This window comes from Akebia trifoliata, chromosome 8 (genome assembly GCF_017979445.1).
Source record: "Akebia trifoliata isolate Shusen 1 chromosome 8, ASM1797944v1, whole genome shotgun sequence".
Classification (NCBI taxonomy): Eukaryota; Viridiplantae; Streptophyta; class Magnoliopsida; order Ranunculales; family Lardizabalaceae; genus Akebia; species Akebia trifoliata.
This window is the reverse complement of record NC_141382.1, coordinates 34,285,974-34,308,310: the sequence shown is the minus strand read 5'-3', so window position 1 is coordinate 34,308,310 and position 22,337 is coordinate 34,285,974. Positions and strand designations below refer to the sequence as shown.

The following is a 22,337-nucleotide window of genomic DNA, read 5'->3' as shown; positions in this document are numbered from 1 at the left end:
ATTTCTTGTTTTTCGCTTGGCAGTTGGTGGTTAGTAACTAGTGGTCGAAGGCAGGTTTTGATAGAGCACATGATATCAACACTCACATACCTCCCCTAAAGTTTACTCTTTTATTTTCACGAATGCATCCTATCAAAATATTTTTTGCATGTGGATCTTTCACATGTGTAAAACTAATGGACGATGTTGTGCAACAAGTTAAAGTGATCGACTTGGACTATGCGCATCTAAAGATGACATGTGGCATCATGACAATTTTTTACCCCTCACAAGTTTGTTTGCTTGGGAGAGTGAGTCCAGGTAAAGCTATGGCATATATATCATGACCAACCCTACAATAGGAAAAGCAATCTAACCTTGTAAGTCAAATCATTCCAAACTTAATATATACTGTAGATCAGAAGCCCTATATTTTATATTCCATATAATAACCCATAAAATATATAGTTAAAATAAGACAAACAACCAAAAAAAAAAAAAAAAAAAAAAATTGGCTATACATATGAATGCCTTAATGTACTTCTTCCTCACCTCAATGTTCTACAATGACTTTCTCAGTGATCAGGTCATCTCGGGGTATCGTGCGGCCATCAGAGTCTACACCCTCTGGCATACTCGATCTCTCAGTGATTGATAGGTTGCCAGTCTTACGATGCATTGTTCGAACATTGCACGTGTTTAGACATGGACACGAGGCTGCTAAGGTCATAAAGGAAGCCTTGTCCATGGCACTGGTCCTACCATCCTCTTGCAGGAAGACTGAAAGAATCCAACGAGGGTGAACTTCAGATTACCTGTACTGGTGAAGGAGTGTGGTTTGTCGAGTTATCAGCTAATTGTAGCCTCGATGCTGTTAATTATTTTGATAATGTGCCCATGGTCCCACATGATGATCTTCTTCCTGATCCTCCACCAGAAACAGAAGGCATAGATCCATTAGTCCTAATGCAGGTATCTCATCCAAACTCATGCTTGAAAGCACCCTTGATACCCCGGCCCCACTTAAGATTTTTCGATCCAATGGTTGATCCGTGTCCTGTCATGAACCATATGCTGATCAATTCAAAGAAGTAATTATGGATCTGTTAATTTAACAATATCTGATTACAATCAAATAAATTAATGATTATTATTAAGGCCAAATATCATTGGGTAATTTTGATTTCCCATCCAGGTTTTGGTTAATATTTGAGATGTACGAGTCTTCTAACTGATGGTATACCCCTTGACTTTGATGATTGTCTTCTCTGATAGATTAATAAAAAAAATTATCTAAATGTCCTCAGCTTCAATCTCTTACCAAAACCCTTGATTTTTCTTTAAGATCTATTTCCTTTCAATTTCAAACCTCAAGCACAAGATAGGATATAGAATTTGAAGTCAAATAGGATTAAAAATATATATGTATATATATATATATATATATATATATATATATATATATATATTACCTTAGAGGTTGAACAATTTGAAGACGGGCATTTAAATCATTATATATTAATATCTGGTGAGGGTCTCTGAGGTCAAAAGGAGTATGTCATTAGTTTGCAAACATAATGGGTATCTCAAATATTCACCAAAACTTCGAGGAGTACATCTAAATTATCAAATAACATTCAGTTTTATTCCAAGATTACACTATCTTTGTGGTTTATGAGATCAAGTATAAGATTAATTCCAATTAAAAGAAGAGAAGTCTACCACAAGATACCAAGCCAAAAGGCTGAAATCTTCACTTTGATTTTTCCATTCTCAGGTGACACGGTTCACATGAGACGGGTTCGTGATTGGGCTCAAGTTCTGCCACAGCATTTGCGATGTCTTGGGAGCTGCACAATTCCTAAAGGCAGTCGGTGAGTTTGCTCAAGGCCTTCAACAACCCAGCATTGAGCCAGTGTGGTGCAGAGAAGCTCTTCCAGCACCACCACAGCTGACATAAGACACTCAAGAGCCCAAACTGCCACCCCCCACTACCACCCATGATACCAAACTACCAGCTAGAACATGTCTCTATCGACATTTCTCTAGACCGAATCAACAGACTCAAGTGCGAATTCTCAGACTTGACCGGTAAATTTTGTTCCACTTTTGAAGTCATAGCTGCTAGTATATGGAGCCGTAGAACCCGAGCAATTAATTTAGCAAAACAAACTGATCTCAAGCTCATGTTCTTTGCTAACAGACGTCAGCTCTTGAACCCACCGTTACCCAAAGGTTTCTATGGGAATTGCTTCTTCCCAGTGACTGTCACAATCTCAAGTGCGACTCTTGTGGAGGCATCAAATGCTGAGGTGGTAAAACTCATTCAAGATGCAAAGGGAAGGCTTTCGGGCAAGTTCACTAAGTGGATGCTGGGGTGGTGAGTTTGTCGATGACAGGGACCCATTTGCTCCTCCACTTATCTACACCACATTGTTCATATCTGAATGGGGTCGATTGGGATTCAATCAGGTCGACTATGGGTGGGGTCATCCAGTTCATATCGTGCCCATACAAGGCTCTAGTATCATCCCCATCAACATCATTGGATCACCACCTACACCCAAGAAGGGTGTTCGTTTGATGACATAGTGCGTTTAAGGGACACACCTACCATCCTTGCTTGATCAGATGATGAGTCTAGCTTGATCTGAAAACCTGTCTGGAATATGTCGACTTTTGGCTGTTTTGTTTTAAGACTAAAAGTAAAGAAACAGGGAAGCATGAAGAATGTATTATAAGCTAAAATTAAACAGTCGATAACATGGAATGTTGTATGTAAGCTCAATAAAAAAAGCTTGTTTATTGTGTATGGTAATGTTACTCTTCAATATAATATTTTCATACCAGTGCCATGAGCACAACCTGTTATTGAAGGGAATGACTACAGATTAATACTGCACAATATGTAAAGATTAGATCTTACATAATCGAATATTAGCATCATGCATTTCAATTAGGTGTATTTACTACACTAAATGATGTTTAGAATGTATGGTCATATGTTGTATTCTGATGCACCAAAATATTAGATAAGATTAGGCTTATATAAAAGCATCTTGTATCATTTAGAGTTTACTTATAGTTGAGACTTCTTTCCCTTATTTGCCATAAAAACCCTAATAGGGTTCTTTTTAATTCAATCCAGCTGAATACAATTATATTCTTCTACATCATACAACAACCCAAATAGTTGAATAAGAGATGTGACATGGTGGAACATATATAGTAAACTGTTTATGCCATTATAATTTAACTCACAAATTCCATCTCTCCAAACTGTGGGATGAAGAAAGTGAGCAAAACGAGTCTCCCTTGCCAACTAGTCGTCATCATGACATGTTGTCATCAACTTAGAAGGAAGAAAAGTTGTTCAGATCATCAACCACAAAGCCATCAAGATTTGGAGGGTAATAGCAGTATGTATCATGTGCAAGTGTCTGCACAGAACAAAGTACATACATAAATTAGTGATAAAAATAAGTGTCAGGAAATCCAAAATATTGGTGAAGAGAACATGAATAATAGACAAACCTGTTCCTGTGAACGGAAATACATGAATGGTGTATAATGTAGGAAATTCGAGACCCTATTAGTATAAATATCAGCATATCTGCAATTAGAAAAAAAATCAAAATTACTATTAAAAAAGAGAATACAAGATATTTAATATATATAACATTCTTTTATTGGGCTTGAATGGAATAATTGATTAGAGTTCCTCCAAAGCGTTAAGTACATACTTCTCAATTTGTCTTATCAAGTGGCTTTTATCCCACAAACCTGCACGAGAAAGAAAACCCCATCTGATACAAATAGTCTCGGATGGTCAATAATTATTCACAGATTTTATTAAGTAATTTAAAGAAACTAACAACCTAGTTCGCATTGCAAATTGGAGAGCAACTCCAAGCCACTAGTTTTACGATGTTCCACCTTTTATTGAAGTGCTCCCCATCTGCTTCTAACATGGGAACAATTTTCTAATCTAGTCTTTTGCATGACAATAAGTAGCTTCTGCATGCTTTTTGTGAGTTCTTGATCATCCATGTTAGTTGTGACAAGAGTCTGAACAAGAAATTAAAAAAATTAGATCTCCCCAATAAAAGCAAAAGTAGATCTCCCCAATAAAAGCAAAAGTGAAGTCCCAACTAATGAAAATAATGGAAGAAATATAATTCATGAACTTAGATGTCGTTTGGATAGGACTCCTTGGCTACTTCTGACTCTTGCGGGAAGCTAGAAGTCATTTGGATGCATTTGGATGAGCAACTCTTTCAAAGAATTACTCTGCGCAAGAGCAACAAATTACTCTTTGTAAAGAAGTCACTAAAACCTATTTCTCAAAACTTATCTTGTGGGGAGTCTAATGGTTCATTTTACCAAAATACCCTTAACTTTATTGAGTTTTCTATGAGAATATCCCTAAATTCATTTGCCCTAAACCAAACAAAAGAAACCCGTCGTTCGTTCGACTTAGTTTTTTTATTATCAGAAGCTCTCTCTTCTTCTTCTTCCATCTCTTTGCAAGCTCTTCAATTACTTCTCGGTGAGTTCTTCTAATTTTCTTTCAAGATCCAGTTTTTTATTTTTTATTATCTGGTTTGTAATGCTCAGTTTTCTTGTTTTTGGGATGTTAAAGCTATTTCTCATATACCCATTCGAAGATTGTTTCATGTTAAACTCAATTTCTAATTGGTTCCATTTATTCAGTTAATCTTTTTCATGCTTGTTATCGGTTCTCTCTCTTCAATTTTCATTTTTCATTTTCCCAAATACCCATTGCAAGATTTTTTATTTTTTTTATATTTTATTTTTTACTTAAAGCATGTTAGAGATACTGGTTATGCTTCCTGGGTTTGCTTTATTATTTTTTTGTTTGGATTGTTTGTTCATTTTATTGAGTTCCTCTTTAAAAAAGTGTTGAGGTCTGGATTTATGCATGAAGTGTGTACTGTGATGGTCCCCTTTTTTTGGGCTTTTGATGGGTCCAAGGTGTTTAAAGATAAGTCTAAGAGAAAAAATACCATGACCACAGTATGATTTCACCTATTTTAACAATTTTCACAGCAAATAGACATTGGAAAAATGTTAGCGACTTCAATGCAACTGGCACAATCGATTAATTGTACAAGTAGATATCACATTACAACAAAAAGCCCTGACATCGAAGCATGACGATCAATAACTTCCCCAACTTTACGAAATCTTACTCCAGGTTTAACTGAGATATAGAAAGTATCACTAAATCGGGTTAGTAATCCACAGATGGAGTAACTGATGAAGAGGCATGAAAAACATTTTCACAGAACATATATTAGAATGAAGCATTTATGAATAAGGAACTCAACATTGTCCACTCTACATGTGAAACTAGTTTTCAAATAGGTTGTTATTACACCAATTACTACGTTGTTACTTGTTAGTTCATATCAAATTCATGCCCAAAAAAAATAAAAAATCCAGGAGGCATTTCAAGAGCCGATGAATTATTAAAAAATCCACTTTCAAATCAGCCATGATGAGAACATTTGGAATTTCTTGATTTAGGTATAGGACAGTGTCTAATGTGGTAAAAGATGATAGGAGCCATGAATATAATAAGGTTGCACAGACCTAACCAATTGGCTCCATCAATTTTTTTTATTGGTAAAAAAATATTTCCCTTTAGAAGCAATATACTACCACTTTCCTATAAACTAATTACTGAAGAACTGAAAAAAAATAAGAAAAGAATAGAACTTGAAATGATAACTTCCATCAAATTTTCAATTTCCATGAGTTATATAGGAGCAATGAAGCAAATATAAGATAAAAATATAATACTAACTACTACACCACATTGAGGGCATTTCCAGCAAAACCGAATAACCGTTTAAAAAATCAATGATGCAATACTATATACACTAAGAAATACCAACAAAAAAATATGTTTAGAAAGAAAACAGTTAGTGCAAAAGTAGGCCCAACAAGTACCTATAGATATAGCTTTCTCCAAGCATTCATAAGTACATCGGACCAACTGTTGAGATTCTTCATCAACTTTTCCCACAAAATATGTTTCGTTAAGATCACCTACACATTTGCTCGACCATTGTCAAAAACAGCAGTTTGCAGGAAATTAATTTTAAAAAAAGTGTTGAATGAACACAATGACTAGCATAAACCTTCTTACCATACACAGTCTACGTTTCTTTTTTCAGATTAAATAATAATACTTGGGTTGTGTAAACAACACATGAAATCCTAATCTTATTTTTCCACTTGCCTAAGTCAAATTATCACGATTCTTAGTAATGAGCTTACCAATCCTCATATAATACCAATGAGTTTACTAATCCTTCAAATCACATACTAATCAAATTATGTTTTTCTCTTCGTTTTTTCTTTCAATCTTTATATTATATGATTAGCATTCCTTGTTGTTTTCATGTCATATCTCTTCATGGATTTTTTGATTTGTTCTTAAAAATCTCATTACTGTACTAGGGGAAAAAGTGTCCATAAATTATTGTCGTCTAAATTTTGTACATTTACTTTAAATGTTAACAGAAAATGTCTGAAAACCAACGTAAGAGAAAAAAGTTGACTTCTGAATCAGACAAAACAAAATTTGTCTGGACTCGAAAAATTCACAAGACATTTATTGATATATGTCTTGAATTTGTCCAACAAGATCGTAGAAATGACCCTACTTTGGAAAAACAAAGTTGGAAAGACCTTCGGCAGGAGCTTAAGAATAGAGGAAATGTACACGTTGAATTAAAATAACTTAAGAACCATTGAAATAAAACCAAGCTTGATTGGAAGAGTTGGAATGATTTGATGAATATGAATGGTATTGGATATGACAGAGTAAGGAATGTCATTATTATGGACTATACTTGGTGAGCTGATAGGTTAAAGTTAATACTCTAACCTAACTTATCCAATTACAATTATTCTATCAAATATTTATATAATATTTATTCTTCTTTATAGACCCATTCAACTAAGTAAATTTCGTTCCAAAGGACTCGAATTTGTTCATGAGCTGAACCTTATATTCGGTGGGACTACATCCACTGGTTCTCATGCCCAATCTCATATAATGAATTATGAGTTTGTTGAAGAGAATCTGGATGATGATGATGATAATCCTACTTTGGTCTCTGAGACTCAACCAAAAGTGCAATCCGAGACCCAACCTCCACCAAATATGTCTCAAAATATAGATAATCTTCAAAGTGAGAACATAACTCGTGTACCTTTAAAGACATCATTTGGTGGGAAATCCCAATCACAAAAGAAGAAGACAACCAAAAATAATTATATATTTGAAGAACAATTTGGTCAACTTGTTCAAGCTATTAAGGATAAGGAAAAAACTAATATCGCAGATTGTGTTGCGTTATTAGACGAACTATTAGATGATATTCCATTCATGAGTGAGTTGTATGGTTGGGCATGCAATAACTTAAAAAAAAAAAAGGATTTAGATATATGTTCTGTTGTTTTAAGACGAAAGAAGCACATCTACATTGGTTGGTAGGTAGAAGGCAAAAGTCAACTAGTGGTAGTTCTGGTGGTCGTAACAATATGTAGGATTTATTTATGACAGATGTTTTTTATCTTTATCTATGTCGGATGTAATGGAGATAGTTATGTTTTTTGTTAGGTATTTTTTATCTTTATTTATGTCGGATGTAATGGATATATTTATGTAATGTTTAAATCAATGTTGATTAACTTATTATCGCTAAATCATGGTATTTTGGTTGTTTATAAATTTGATTTTTGATATTTTATAACATATTTGAAAACAATCAGACTTGATGGAGCCATCGTCGGATGCGTTTTTGATGTCTTCATCATCGGATGAAGAGGTGATGGATTCATCATCGGATGAAGATGTGATGGATTTATCGTCAGCTGAGGACATTACAGATTCATCTTCGGATAATAGTCTTGAACTATTAGCAATTGGTATGGTAGTAACTCAGATTTTACCTCAACAAGAACATATTTTAAATAAACAACTCAAGACAAATTGTGGTTTTACTGGGGAAGATTATATAAAATATGTTTTATCATAAAATAATTCTATAGGTCAAACAATTTAGAATGAAGAAACACGTTTTTCAAAAATTATCTTTCGCGATGAGACAAACCTAAAGAGTATGAGATGCGTTTCTTTATAAGTCTCTTTGGCAATGTTCCTAATGATATTAGGACAAAATGCAAGTATGAGATTGACTGCCAATCGATTTCAACATTCGAAAGAGACCATAAGCAGGCATTTTCATAAAGTTTTGGAGGCGGTGCTACGTTTATGTAGGACTCTTATCGTGCCTCGGTACTCGAATGAGATCCCTCCTGAAATTCGAACTAGCCGAAGATACTAACCTTTTTTTAAGGTGACTTATGATTTTTTTTTTGTTATTAACACCAATATATATTTTTTTAATTGATGCATTGTTTTATATATTATTATTTTAATATGAAGGATTGCGTGGGAGTGATAGATGGTACTCATATAGGAGCACCTATTCCTGCAGCGGACCAACTTCATTTCTTAGGTTGAAAGGGCATAATACAAAATGTGTTGGCTATATGCTCTTTCGACATGTTTTTTACATATGTCATGGCTGGTTGGGAGGAACAAGCAAATGACTCAAATATATTGTTGAAAACCATCACTGATCCCAATTCAAGATTTCCACACCTACCAGAAGGTCGGTATTTAAAGTATTAATCGAGGTAATACTTTATTTACTTAAATATGTTTATAATGATTGTAATTGTTCATTTTGATTGTTAGGTAAATATTATCTAGTTGAATTTGGATATGTATTAATGGACAATTATTTGGCACTATATAGAAGTGTTTGTTACCATCTACAAGATTTTCGGAGAAGGACATGGGAGAAAGGGAACAAAGAATTGTTCAATCATCTACATTCTTCCCTACACAATGTCATTAAACGGTGTTTTGGTGTTTTCAAGGCGCGATGGGCAATTTTACGTGACATACATTCGTATTCATTTGATACGCAACGGGATATTGTGATTGCTTATATGGATTACACAATTTGATTCAAAAAGAAGGTTTAGCAGATGTGAAATTTGCCCAATATGATCAAGATGATTTTGTAGAAGAAGGATCCACATCTTTAGATCATAGAAATTCAATTGTGCATTCACATCGTCAAGCAAACAGGGTTATGAAACAAAAGAGAGAAGTCATAGCAAAAACTATAAAAGAGGCCTATGATCGGCATGATATTAATGTATAAGGATAGTTTGTCTTAAATTCAGTACTTTAATTTAAATGTTGTTAAACATTTGACTCGTTATTCATGTAATTTGTTTTAAACTTATCTATTTTGATTTTCATGCATTTGAAATCTTTGATTGTAGTTTTAATGGCACTTTGTTGTTCATGTGGTCGAGAGTTGGTTATTATTACTATTAGAACCAAAGAAAACAAAGGTAGAAAATTTTATCGGTGTTCATCTTGAAAGATAATAATTGTCAATAAGACATATATGAACTTATCATATTTATCTTACAATATATATATTTTATTAGAACCTAATGAAATTTGTTTATTCTTTAATTCTAGAATCATACTGGAGGATTTTTATGGGCTGATGAAGTTGAATCTATTGATGAAGTTGATGTAACTGATAAGCATATGAAGAAAAATGAACAAAAAACCACCAAGGATTTGTTTTTTCATGCATCAATAGAATGCAATATATTGCAGTTTATAACAATTTTAATTTTAATAATTGTGTTAGTTATGATGTTATTTCTTACATAGATATATGTAGATTGCATATATGAGATTTGTTTAAGTATGAATATATATCAGGATTTGTATGTTTGAGACATCTTTTATATATATGATAATTTAATAGGTGATAGGTTAAAACATCCAATTTTTAAGGGAGATGTCAATTTTTTTTAAAATTTTGAGTATACTGAATTTAAATACACATTATATTAATATTTATAGTTAAAATGTCAAAAACAGTATAGTTTGAAGGCATATTATGACACTAAAAGATAAAAAACAGTAACTGGTATAATATAAGGGTATTCTGATTTTTTTTCCAGAAGTCATGAGAAGTCAGTATGGTTCCCAAACAGACTTCTAACATAAAAGTACTTCTGCCAGTATTTCACAGAGTTTGATTGCTAAACGCCCATTCTACACAGAATTACTTTTCTAGCTCCTCCACAGAGTACACCAACTCTTGTTCTTTGGAACAGTAGTTCTACTCCTAGTATCCAAACAGGACCTCAGTCTTTATTGTCTCACTTTCATTTCCTCTTCTGAAGGAACAAAAAGTTGTTGGTTAAGGAAATTGCCAACAATGGCCAAATGATGGAAAAGGAATAGAAAAAAGCAAACCCAAACATCTCACACTTTTTGTTAATATTTCCCTAAACCCCAGTGCACCAACGAAAAGTAGTACAATACTCTTGTAGTGTGCCAACGTGGTCAAGGATGTTGAGTGCAAATTTTCCTCCACTCTCGGGTGTATCATGCCCCCACTCCAGGTAAGCCCCATGACCCTCCTATATTCATAGTTCTCCCCTTCTCCAAAAGATAGGCCTTTTGGAGTAGTTGTTTGGTTAACATGGTATTAGAGTGCTAGGTTCGTCTAGGTCATGGGATCGATTTTTCCACCCTTTTATGGGTGGGGGAGAGTGTTGAGTGACTATTTCCTCCACTCTCGGGTAATGAGCTGAAAATCTTACCCATTTCCTACTTTTTTGTTACTTCCATATAGTATGTATACCCATTTCCTACTTTTATTTCATTAAAAACAATTAAGTATTACTTTAAGTTCTTTAATAAATAAAAAAATAAAAAATAACCCATTATAAATTTCGACTTTGAAAAAAAATCATTTTTCAATACTTAGCCAAATTTTCACAGATATCCAGCTTTTACGTCTTATGATTTTATCTTTATTTCCGAGTCTTTCGACTCAACCAAAATCTTTGAATGGAATTAGTTGATGCTCTATGGATTTCAAATTACTTTAAAGATGAAATTACTTTGATAGATATGTACGAAATTAGATGAGAAATTGATCGATTTAATTGATGGATGGATAGAGAGAACGTATGTTCTCGACTGATTGATGGGACAGAGCCTCCAGTTCTACGTAGTGACCATACCACATAAAACGTGATAGATAGATAGAGGGATGAGATGGTTGATATATGGAAATGACAGATAACTGTCTCTGGAGAACACTACCAGACTTTGTTTGTATTTTCGATTAAAAGAAATGATATATTATATACAAAATAAACTATTTTGTTTACCAGTAAATGTTTGTAAAAAACCCATAAAAAGTGACGCGTTGCTGTGTATCCGGAAGCGACGCGTCAATCTAAGATAGCGCTAAATGTCATATGCTCTTCGGTAGTATGGGATACCTTAGAGCATATTACAGCTTATGAGATCCGGGAATTTCTCCTACTAATTTTCTGAGGAACGCTGTGTAAAGACGGTCTCTATATAGTGTAGAGGTAGGCGGGGTTCACATGCATTGCCTCTTGATAGGCTTCGACGCGAGGGGTCTCCTAGACTAGTTAGTGATCACTTTTAGTCTGTAGTCGTCAAACAGTCGACCTCACCGTTAGTTGAACTCAGTATTGGGTTCTTGGTCAACGGCCAGTCTGAGCCGAATAAATGGTCATCCAACCGTGGTATGCTAGACCGGCCACAAAATCAGATTATAATGATGAGATTCCACATGGGAAGTTAAGTTTGGAATATCGTATTGCCATAGCCGAGGCAGTTATATCGGCGTGTTCCTCTGCTCTCTTATCGATTACACCGCTGTGTTCTTATTATGTATATTTTTCTTATTTTGTAATGATTGATAGATGTTCTCATTTAAAAGATGCATATGTTACTTTAAATGATTGAAAATGATAGATTAAAGTTATTATAACTGTTTATTGAGTATACTTAGACATTTATCGTACGTTACATTATGAAAACTTGCACATTTAATTGTTTTGATGATTACTCGTGCATGTATGACTCACTGTTAGAACGACGTTTATCCTACTGAGTAACATTCCCTTGTTACTCACCCTATCCTTCACATTTCAGATTATTCAGCTCTTGAGGAGGTCCCCGAGGAGGATCAGATTGATGCTTGCTGCCGCCATGTCTTTGAAGATTAGTAGAGGATCCTAGCGATTTTTGATTGTAGATAAGAAACATGTTAGTCTTAGAAATTTTTATAATTCCATATATTATGAGACTAAGGACTTGGATGATATCAGTGTTTGATAATTGTTTCCGCTTACTCTAGACTCTCGTATAGATATTAGCTAAATGTTTATTCCGCTGCGTATATTTTTTTTTTTCATAAGTATTATTACTTGTGCATGTTCTATCAGGTTGTGTGATTGATTACCTCACACCTCGAGATTATAACTGATGAATCATAGGGATTCGTGTTGGGATTTCGGGGCGTGACAAGTCAACTCAGGCATATCTTGGTGGGTTGATTAGGCCACGAAAATTCTCATCTCAAGAGCAATTTGTTCTACATCAGGTAGATGTCCTACATCATTTATAGAGCTAATGCAATTCCATATCTACAATGATTGGAGCTTAGAACAATGTTACTTGAGCTCCTTTTTCACTTTACGTTATTTACCTATCTCTGTTGTCAGTTGTTTTTCATCATGGAAACTTTTATTATTTGGGTTCAAAATCACATCTATACTAAAATCTAAGACTTCAAATCACATTTATTTTTATGCTAACAATTAGTCCTGGAAAAGAAGTAGATCCGCCCATCCTTGTTGATGCTACTATGACCAAATATATAGTGCATGGCATGAAAAAGATGGATACAGATTGAATAGACGTGGACTGACCTCTTCTTCCAATTCTTGACATACTAGTGCTGTCCGCCACTGTAGATGGACTTCGGATTGGCTAACATCAGTGTAAATGTGGTCACCAACATATAAGATTTCATCTCCATGGATATTTATGGAACTCTCAACCATCTGAGCACTTCCACCTGAGTACAAGTCCCCCTACAAAAGAAGACAAAAGAATGAGCAAATAAGCTCATTGAACATGTTCTTAGCTGACAGAGTAACAGTAAACAAGATATTCCAGGGCACATTGTATGACCAAGAAATGAACTAATACGACTAGGTTAGACATTAGCAAATCCCAATGGCAAGTTCTCGAGATTCATCGCCCAACGAAAGCTAACTGATAAAAAATAACAGATGTTAAATAATTTACAAATGTTGAAATAATTTATAAGTAAAAAATTCAAATCAAATATACAAGTCCAACTTCACAACATTATTCGAAATAGTGAGTGGGATAACCAAGGAATTACAGATTAATTACATACCATGTATCTTAAATAAATTTACCGAATAAAGAATGTTTGTGTGTAAAAACATGAGGAGGCAAACAACAGATTTATTTGTCAAAACCTTTATGATGTAAGGAATGCTGATTTGGCAAACATAAAGTATCCATGACCATGAGCACAATAAAGAAGAAATCATCTGGACTGGCCTTGAAACATGGATGCAATAAACCATCTTTTGTAACAACCTCATACATTGGGTGTGACATTTGGAAGAACTCCGGCTTCCTTGCTGAGACTATAACCTACATAGCACAACTATAAAATATAAATGCACTGACGATTTCTTATTTAGATGGGAGCAAGTGAGTTTCTACACACATTTTCTTTCGTTTCCTACCCTGTTTGTCTAGGCAGGTCTCCTCAACCTCCTCTAGTATGATTCTTTCTTCATTTTTTCTTTCAATACATGGGTCTCCAGGCTTAGTCCAACTATTCCCATGGACACGTGAGTCACCCCTTCCAACATGTGCCAAGTGTTCTGCCCTCTTAAAGCACCAGGGGGATGGCCAACGAGGGGGTTTGAACTCAAGACCTCTCTCGTTTTGGAGGGAGGCCCTAGCCACTACACCCAACATTTTTTGGTAACTTCTTTCTTCATTTAATGATATTGCAGTTAAAAAAAATTATAATAATAAATGCATTGAAAAATACTTTTCAAGCTACTATGACCCAAATGCCTCCAACAAATTGAATATCTTGCAATATTTTTTCAAGACTTCTTGCTAATTCAAGAAAAACATTCTAACGACACTTCGATTATCTAGCAATGTTTTTTCTCAAAAATTTTGAAAGACGAAAATCAGTGATTTATCACAAGGCACAACAAATCAGATGCTCAACAAAATATTGAGTTTTTTTCATTTTATTTTCTGCAAAGAAAATCTATGTTTTCTTATAAATGGCCAATTTTGTCCCTTTATAATTTTCCAAAGAACCCAAAGAAAAGTAGAAAAGGAAGAAGTTCAAATGTTAGTGAGTGTTTTCTTGGTAAAAATAATTTAGGAACAAATATTTTATTTTTTTTAACAATAAGTATGAGGACCAAGAGAAACTTATGTGAAGCTTCTTCAGCTTCAAGTTGAATGACATCCAGCAGAGAACTAAGTCAATACAACTTAGACAAATTGCAAAACACTGGAAATAAATGACAAAAAATTCAAAGTTCAAAAATCACAAATGACATACCATGTCAAATAGATCCCGCCAGCTCATATCATTGGGGAGGAATCTATTGAATGCGTGCTGCATCATTTTGTCTGTATACTGGTAATCTGAGTTGGTAATAAGTAGCAGCCGCTTACCAGCCTGATGGAGCATATCCAAATTACAAAAGGAGAATTTAAACTGATTGTTACATCATTTATCACATATATATGATTTGATACATTCAGGAAACGTTAAAGAAATACCTCCTTTTGATCCAAAAGTGCCAAAGGAAGCTCTGGATCAGGCTCTACAAAGCGTTCAGGACTAGACATTATCTCACTCTGCACAGGTAACAACGGGTGAATGTTGCTTGTAAATTACAAGATGGAAAACTGAAACTTTTTGGTCTTATATTTATTTTAAAATATATATATATATATATATCTTTTTTACCAATTCAAACACTGAAAAACACAAGTACCCATCAAAGCAATTACCTTAAGCTGACCTTCTACATGTGCTCTAAAAAGGGCCTTCCCAACAGCCTGAAAGACCATGTAAAAGGTTAAAATGATATATAGCTGAAGCCACCATTACAAGGAGAAATGTGTAATATATTGCCTTGTAAAGCCCTTTATAGTCAAGTGGGCCAAGTTCTGCTGGTATCTCTCCTCCATCCAATCTGTCAACCATCTGAAAGAGAAATCACACATGTGAAATAGAAAATAGCATGTAGTTGATGGTATAAATAGGAAGAAAAGTAGTGTAAGTTTAGAGTCGGAACTAAAATCACCTGTAAATTAGAAATGCTATAAAATAATGAAAGAGATACCACAGAATTAGAAAAACTATAAGATATTTATAATATAATTAGGGTAGTATGAATCTCCATAACATGATAGATCAAAGGCATGATGATGTGTGTACCCCATATATTGATCTGTAGACCACAATTCAATTGAAATCATATTCTCAAGATCTCATTACATGCAGGTAAGTTAGTAACCCTATACTATCCCATAGGTGGGTTTTTAAGGCTATCTTTTGTTTTGCTTGGTGGGTAGTTTTTGAGGCTATCTTATTGGTAAGAGTTTCCCAGCAAAAGGTGCACTCAGGGGTTAATAGTTTGGCAAGTATAAATGTTCAGTTATGGGAACCAAGAAACAGTTAAATCTTATTGTGATGCGTAGATTACAAACACTGCAAATTTACTAAATACAACCATGGGAGACCTTAACATGCAACAAATTGAACAAAGAGAAAAAAAGTCGTCCCTTGGAGTCCTACAACTAAAAGCCAAAGAGATGTAAAGAACATCGACAAGAAGAAGAGTAAAAGAAAATAAGATAAATAAAATAAATCTACACAGATTCTATTGCCACACCAAAATTTTCTAATGCCACCCCAATTCATACGTAAATCACCAAAGAATTAACACACATCTTGGGGTGGCATTAGTAAAAGTAGGCGTGGCAATAGAAGCTATCTAAATCTATCACCCAAAATGTGTTCAATCTGTAGTTCAGAATAGATCATCAAATAACCTGCATGAATGCCACAGCTTCAGAAACAGAGAAGAGTGTATTAAGGAACTCCCATCGATTATCCTTCCGCAGGTCCACCAGTTCCCTCCCATATATCTCACTGCAATACATACACATTCGACAAGCATGAAGATCTTACTGATCAGATGTTTGATGAAAACCAAGCTATTCATAGAGTAAACCATGGAAATGATCAAGATGGGGGGACCCATCAGACAGTGTGTCCCATCTACCCTTTTTATCCACGCCATATGTCCCTCTATATTGTTTTTAGTTTGTCCTTACAGTCTACAAAAAAAATCCTCGAATTTTGTCCGAGTGTTTATCAATAGTTAGAATGAAAAGGTAACCACGCCTTACAGCTCGATTAGATAACATTTGGGTGCCATGCATAGCTCTCTTCACATAACCAAATCGATCGGCCTTAACCAAGTTTCCTATCTCTTTGTCCATGACGAGTCCTCTAATAACCTACAGAGAAAAGTGAAACAAACAAGCTCAAAACACATGAAAGAAGGTAAACAAATCTAGAAAAACTGACAATGCCTGAAGATTATAATCTCTTCAACATGCGCATAGATAAAGATTTTACCAAGTTGGGGTCAAACTCAAGTCCATCAATTGGAAAACCCATGCTCCTTAGGTTGTCCATACAGTAATCATAAGCCCGCCCTTCCCAAGCCTGCAAGAAATCAAACCCATTTCTAAAAGTTCATAATGGCCCATCTCTCAGAAATTTTTGTCATTCAATGGTTTGGATGAAATAAAATGGGAGCTTAATGAAAAAAAAAACATCATAATAGGCAAACCTTTCACTGGAATAATCAATTCACTTTACTTAATACTTTATCCTTTAGGATAAAGAGGAACCAAAGTACTGTTGAGTAGAAAATAAGGATTCTTTAACAAAGTACTAGAAGAAAAAAAAACTTATCCAAAACTTGTCACAGAATCTATTGGGCTACTGCCAAGTTTTAAACGTTACAACAATTACAGACACTCAAATAAGACAGATGTATTTAAAGACAAAGAAAGAACATGAATAAAATTTAGTAACAGAATTGTAAATTCCACTTGCACAATCAAAGCAATTGTACCCCAATTAGTCTGCGAAATTTCCATGCTTATTAGAATGTGTAAAACAAGGATTAAAGAATAAGGATTACCATCACATTATATTGTATCAAGGTATAGTCCATGTCATAACCTATAGCACTGATTGACCAAAGATTTAAAGTCCGGCTACAAAATATGCCAGGCGGTGAATGTCTTGATGAGAAGGGATCCTACACACACCAAATTAATCAAGATTAAGGGCGGTTCAAGAGGGGAGGGGGGAGTAAGTTATCAAAACAAGATATAACTGCTCTCCACAAATATACTGAGCTAAAGAGAGAAATATTTATTAGCTAATAACAAGTCAAAACCAAAATAGACCATAAATCTCCACAAAAAATTGCAAATAAAATTTTCTATCTTGACACAAAGGACTAAACCTAAGAATATTACCTCAAGTGAATAATTTTACAAGGGGGGATGACCTGGATGGACAAATGGTATGGTTGACTTTGTATTGCTCACCAAGGGGGCGCCTTATGAAAATATAAAGGGAAAATAGTCACTCTGTTTTAGTTGTACTGTATTACCATGTACAATTAACACTACAATTTTCTCTTGGTTTGGTCCACTTCAAAGAATGCTTTCATTAGATATTGACCTTAATTAAAGAGAAATAAAAGATAGGAACAATCAAGAACAAGAAGAAAAGTAGAAGAATCGACCCAAAAAAATCCCTAGGACCTCCCATTCTACTCTTATATGAGTTTTACAAAATAAAAAAAAGAAGTAGAGATATTTTTGTAAGTTGTATTCAATGATACATTTTGATATAAGGTAAAATGATTATTTACCCATATAGTTTCATATGACCAATACCAAGTCAGCCATGTAGTTTTATTCTGAGTTGATTCAAGGGACTATTCTCCTCTTACAAGATGTGGCATCAGTTTGGTGACTTGACCAACTTTGAATAAATGTGAGATGAATAGATTAACAAATAAAATACTTAATTCTAAAATCCATGGTCGAGAATATTAAAGAGCTATCAACAATAGAGAATATTAAAAATAATTGCTTTTGCTATATCAGAATTCCCAAGTCACTAAGCAATTCCTTTGCTTCTTTAGCCTTCATCCTCGCTATCTCCTCAATTGGACCCTCTTAAGGTTTTTGACCATCAATCCCTGTTCGAGAAGACTAGAAACAAGAAATGAAACCACATTTTCATGAACAATGGGTCTAGGTATTGTGTTCATGTTTACATTCATGATTATAATTATAAAAAAATGCTTAAGCTGAAACCCATTCTAATTAACCTCACCATTATGTTACACGTAACAGCCAATTAGAATGGAAGATGTATGATCTTCCAATCTAAACAAAAGTAAGTGTTGGTTAATTGGGCGTCCATGTGAGCCCACTCCTATAACACATTACACACACACTAACGTATATTAGGACTCCTTTGGGAGTTAAAGTCTGAATTTGATTGAGTTCCTATTTGATTAGGAGATTGCAATTTATAGAATCCAATGTTCCTATAAATAGGGATAGAGACTCGTACGTGAGAAACAACATAGAAAATATCTATAGTTCTCTTTGTTTTTCTCATCTCTACATTCTGCGAGATTCTAGGTTAAGGGGTGGGAAGTTCGTGATTGCTCTAGTAGCATTGACGTGATGGGTGTTTGGACTTTCGATTTCCAGCAACCAGTGAATGTGACACGATTCAAGGTTGGATCTTTGCTGTACATAACAAGTAGGCTCCTAAAACTCTAACAGTAAGCATTGTAGAATTGACTTGAAAGACTAGTAGTTATAGAATGAAATTTGAAAGGCTTTGAAAAATCTAAAACTAACTAGAGAGGTCTGAAAAACTTGGTGTTTCCAAACGGACCTACTTATCAACATTAATGTTTACAAGCTAAGTTGACAAATTATTCTAAAAAAGAATTACACACTAAAATACCTGAAGTTCAACAATTCAATGACGTCGTTCATGTCATCTACATATTGAAAATTGGAACTTTAAAGAATAAACAAAAGGTCTTGATTTCCATTTGTGAGAATGACGCAGATTAGTTCAACAAGCTTTGCATATACGAAAATATAGAGAAAGAGCTGATTTTTTTTATTTTTTGATAAGCCGAAATTCATTGATAGGGGCAAGGTTGGGCGAGTTGACCCAACAAGCGAAACAAATGAACAAAACTATGAGTAAATAGTAACTATGGGATTTTATTGGTTTGTATTCGATGTTATTTAATTAAGCTTCAATTGTTATATAAAAACTTGTAAAGAACTTCAAACAAATTACGAAAGGCATAATCAAGATGGGCCAACCTACAACTAAAAAAAAAATACGAACTTGTCCAAGAAAAACAGATAAAGAACTGAACTTGAGACCAATGTCAAGGTTATAAAACTCAACAAAACACTCTATAACAGCTAATAAGCGAAATGGGAGAGAAATCATGAAGTTACCAAAGGCCTCTAAATGCTCCAGCCTGACATTCAAATCCCCTTTCGTGCTTTCTCCAAGATAATCAACTTCTGATTTACTCGAAGAAGTAACAGAAAACATTTCCCCACTGATTGCCTTCGCATCGGCACTGCAGCAAACGATCCCAAAAGATCTTCTTGAGCTCGAATCAGTAAAACCCAGATGAAATACTGGTCTAAAGTTCGGATTTTTGAGATGGGTCGCCTTTAAAACAGGAGATTGAGCTCTCTCGACAGAGAATCTACCCAAAAAATCAACAAAATCCTTATCTTTCAGTCTTGGTGTTCCGCAGAGATTCTAACTCCTGATTTATTTTATTTTATTTTTTTTCTAGGGGTGCAACTTGGTTCCGGTTGGTTCGGATTAGTGCAAAATCATAACCGAACCGAATTGTTCTAAAATCGAACCAATCCAAACCAACCCTTTATTCGGTTTGGTTCAGTTCAGTTCCATGGGTTGCGAAGAGACTTACGGTTTAGTCGTGAATCGAAGCCGCAGCTGCAGCTGCAGCCGTAGAGAGAAATCAGTTGACTGCAGGCTGGCAGTAGGTCGCAGCGACTAGATCAACCGATGGCAGGCTGGCAACCGGTCGCTAAGACTAGAGAGAGAGAGAGATTGATCGGCCGATGGCAGCCACTGGCAACCGCTGGCGACAGGTCACAGAGACGAGCGAGAGTGAGAGACGAGCAATCAGCCGGTGCAGGCTGGTAACCGCTGGCAGTAGGTCGCAGAGACCAGCGAGAGTGACATGAGAGAGAGAGATTGATTGATCGGCCGGTGGCTGGCTAGCAACCATTGGCAACAAGTCGCAGAGACGAGCGTGAGAGACGAGAGAGATGAGGGTTAGGTTAGTTTTTGTAAAATTTAAAATTTAAAATTAAATATAAATTAAATATTTTATTTTAAATTAATAGGAATTCGATTTTCGGTTTGGTTCGGGTTTTTATATTACCTGAACCGAGAACCGAACCGAATTCATCGATTTTTTATTTTCTAAACCCGAAACCGAACCGAAATTAATTTAAACTAAACCAAACCAATCCAAATTTTACGATTTGGTTCGACTCTCGGTTTGAACCGAATTAAGTTGCACCCCTATTTTTTTTCTAGGTTTTAGGAAGGAAATTGACTCCAAAATTTTAGAAAACTAGTTGAACCTGCACGTGCGAGGCACGTGCAAACTGTATGGTTATATATCAATGTGGAGCATGATTAAATGTCTGACAGCAACTCCATGTCTCCAACACGTCTCAATATTTCTATATCTAGAGATATAAACACCTTGAGCTAGGGGTGTCAACGGATAGCTATCTGATCGGATAGTGGTATATCCGAATCCGAAATTTTTTAGTGATATCCGAATCCGATCCGATCGGATATCACTAACTAATATTCGAATTCATATCCGAATAAATTATCGGATATCCGATATTATCCGATTCGAAAACTATCTGAAACTTATTTACTATTAAACAATTATCTGAAACTAATTACTATCCGAAAAATTATCTGAAAAATGTCAAAACCACAATTATAGATACAGACTAAGAACAAAAGATTACAATAACAGGAAACAAATATGAAAAAGTTCACAGTTTTCAAATTAATAACTAAAATTAGGGAAGAAAAAGACTACCCACAACCTTTTTACCTCAAGAAATTACAGAAAAAAAAAAATTTTAATTGTTTTATCATTTCAGATTAGAACCATGAAAACAAAGAAATTCCCAATTATCAACAAATTTAGAAAGAACAAGAGAGACCCATTTCCCCCTAACATCAAAACAACATAATTTGTTTAGAAATTTAATAAGAACAAGTAGACAAATTCATGTTTTTTTTTAGCAAGAAACAAACAGAGCTACAATAAGGGAGAGAATGGGGAGCTGTGTTTTTGTAAAGGACAGCTTGTTCACTTTCACCTTCAACAGATCTCCCTGCACCCAAAATACATCAGAATTGAACCCACAATGAGACCAAAACAGAGTTACAAAATTTAACTATGAAATAATTACAAATATCAGATAAGAAATCAGATCTTATTAGACAAACAAGATGATTAGTTTTCAATGTGAAAAAAAATTAACAAACATTAAGAAAATCTTACGAGCTTGAAGGTGAGCCAACGCCGATGTTGAAGGTCGGAAGAGAAGACCAAAAACAGAGCCGAAAGGTCGTGACCGGAGTGTCAATGGATAGTTGAAAGGAGATGCTGAGAACCTGAGCCGATGAGCGCCTAAGCCAAGAGGTCGTGACCGGAGGGGTTGAGGTCGTTAAGAGATGCTGAGCACCTGAAGGGCTGAGCGCCTGAGCAGATGAAGTCGTGACCGGAGGGGTTGAGGTTCGACAGATCGTTGAAGACTTGTAGTATAGATCTGTGCTTCGCCGCGAGTTGTTCGACTTCGATTGTTGAGATCTTTAGAAGATGCTGCGACTGTGATGAAGAGGAAGACGACGACGGGGAGTTGAACTTCGACAGATCGACAAATCGACAGATCTGTGCTTTGCTGCGAGGTGTTCGACTTCGATTATTGAGGTCATTAGGAGATGCTGCAACTGTGATGAAGTGGAAGACGACGACGGGGAGTCGAACTTCGACAGATCGAGAGATCTGTGCTTCGTCGCCGCGAGGTGTTCGACTTCAACTGTTCAACAGAAAAGAAGTTGAACTTCGAACCCTAG

General features: G+C 35.1%; 2 pseudogenes across 1 annotated transcript; one reads left to right on the top strand and one right to left on the bottom strand.

Moving 5' to 3' along the window:
* Positions 1-352: 352 nt before the first annotated feature.
* Positions 353-22,337, bottom strand: LOC147396580 (uncharacterized; annotated as a pseudogene). Its single transcript, XR_015180459.1, has 22 exons — positions 21,763-22,337; positions 20,128-21,592; positions 19,637-19,896; positions 18,241-18,336; positions 17,260-17,381; positions 16,686-16,775; positions 16,449-16,564; positions 16,094-16,193; positions 15,171-15,242; positions 15,047-15,094; positions 14,813-14,890; positions 14,589-14,708; positions 13,523-13,645; positions 12,883-13,047; positions 5,957-6,054; positions 5,130-5,256; positions 3,916-4,047; positions 3,723-3,785; positions 3,514-3,592; positions 3,241-3,419; positions 1,702-2,678; positions 353-1,036 (listed from the first exon to the last, which is right to left on the bottom strand). The product of XR_015180459.1 is annotated as an uncharacterized LOC147396580 (transcript).
* On the top strand, positions 546-2,580 carry LOC147396581 (acyl transferase 4-like; annotated as a pseudogene).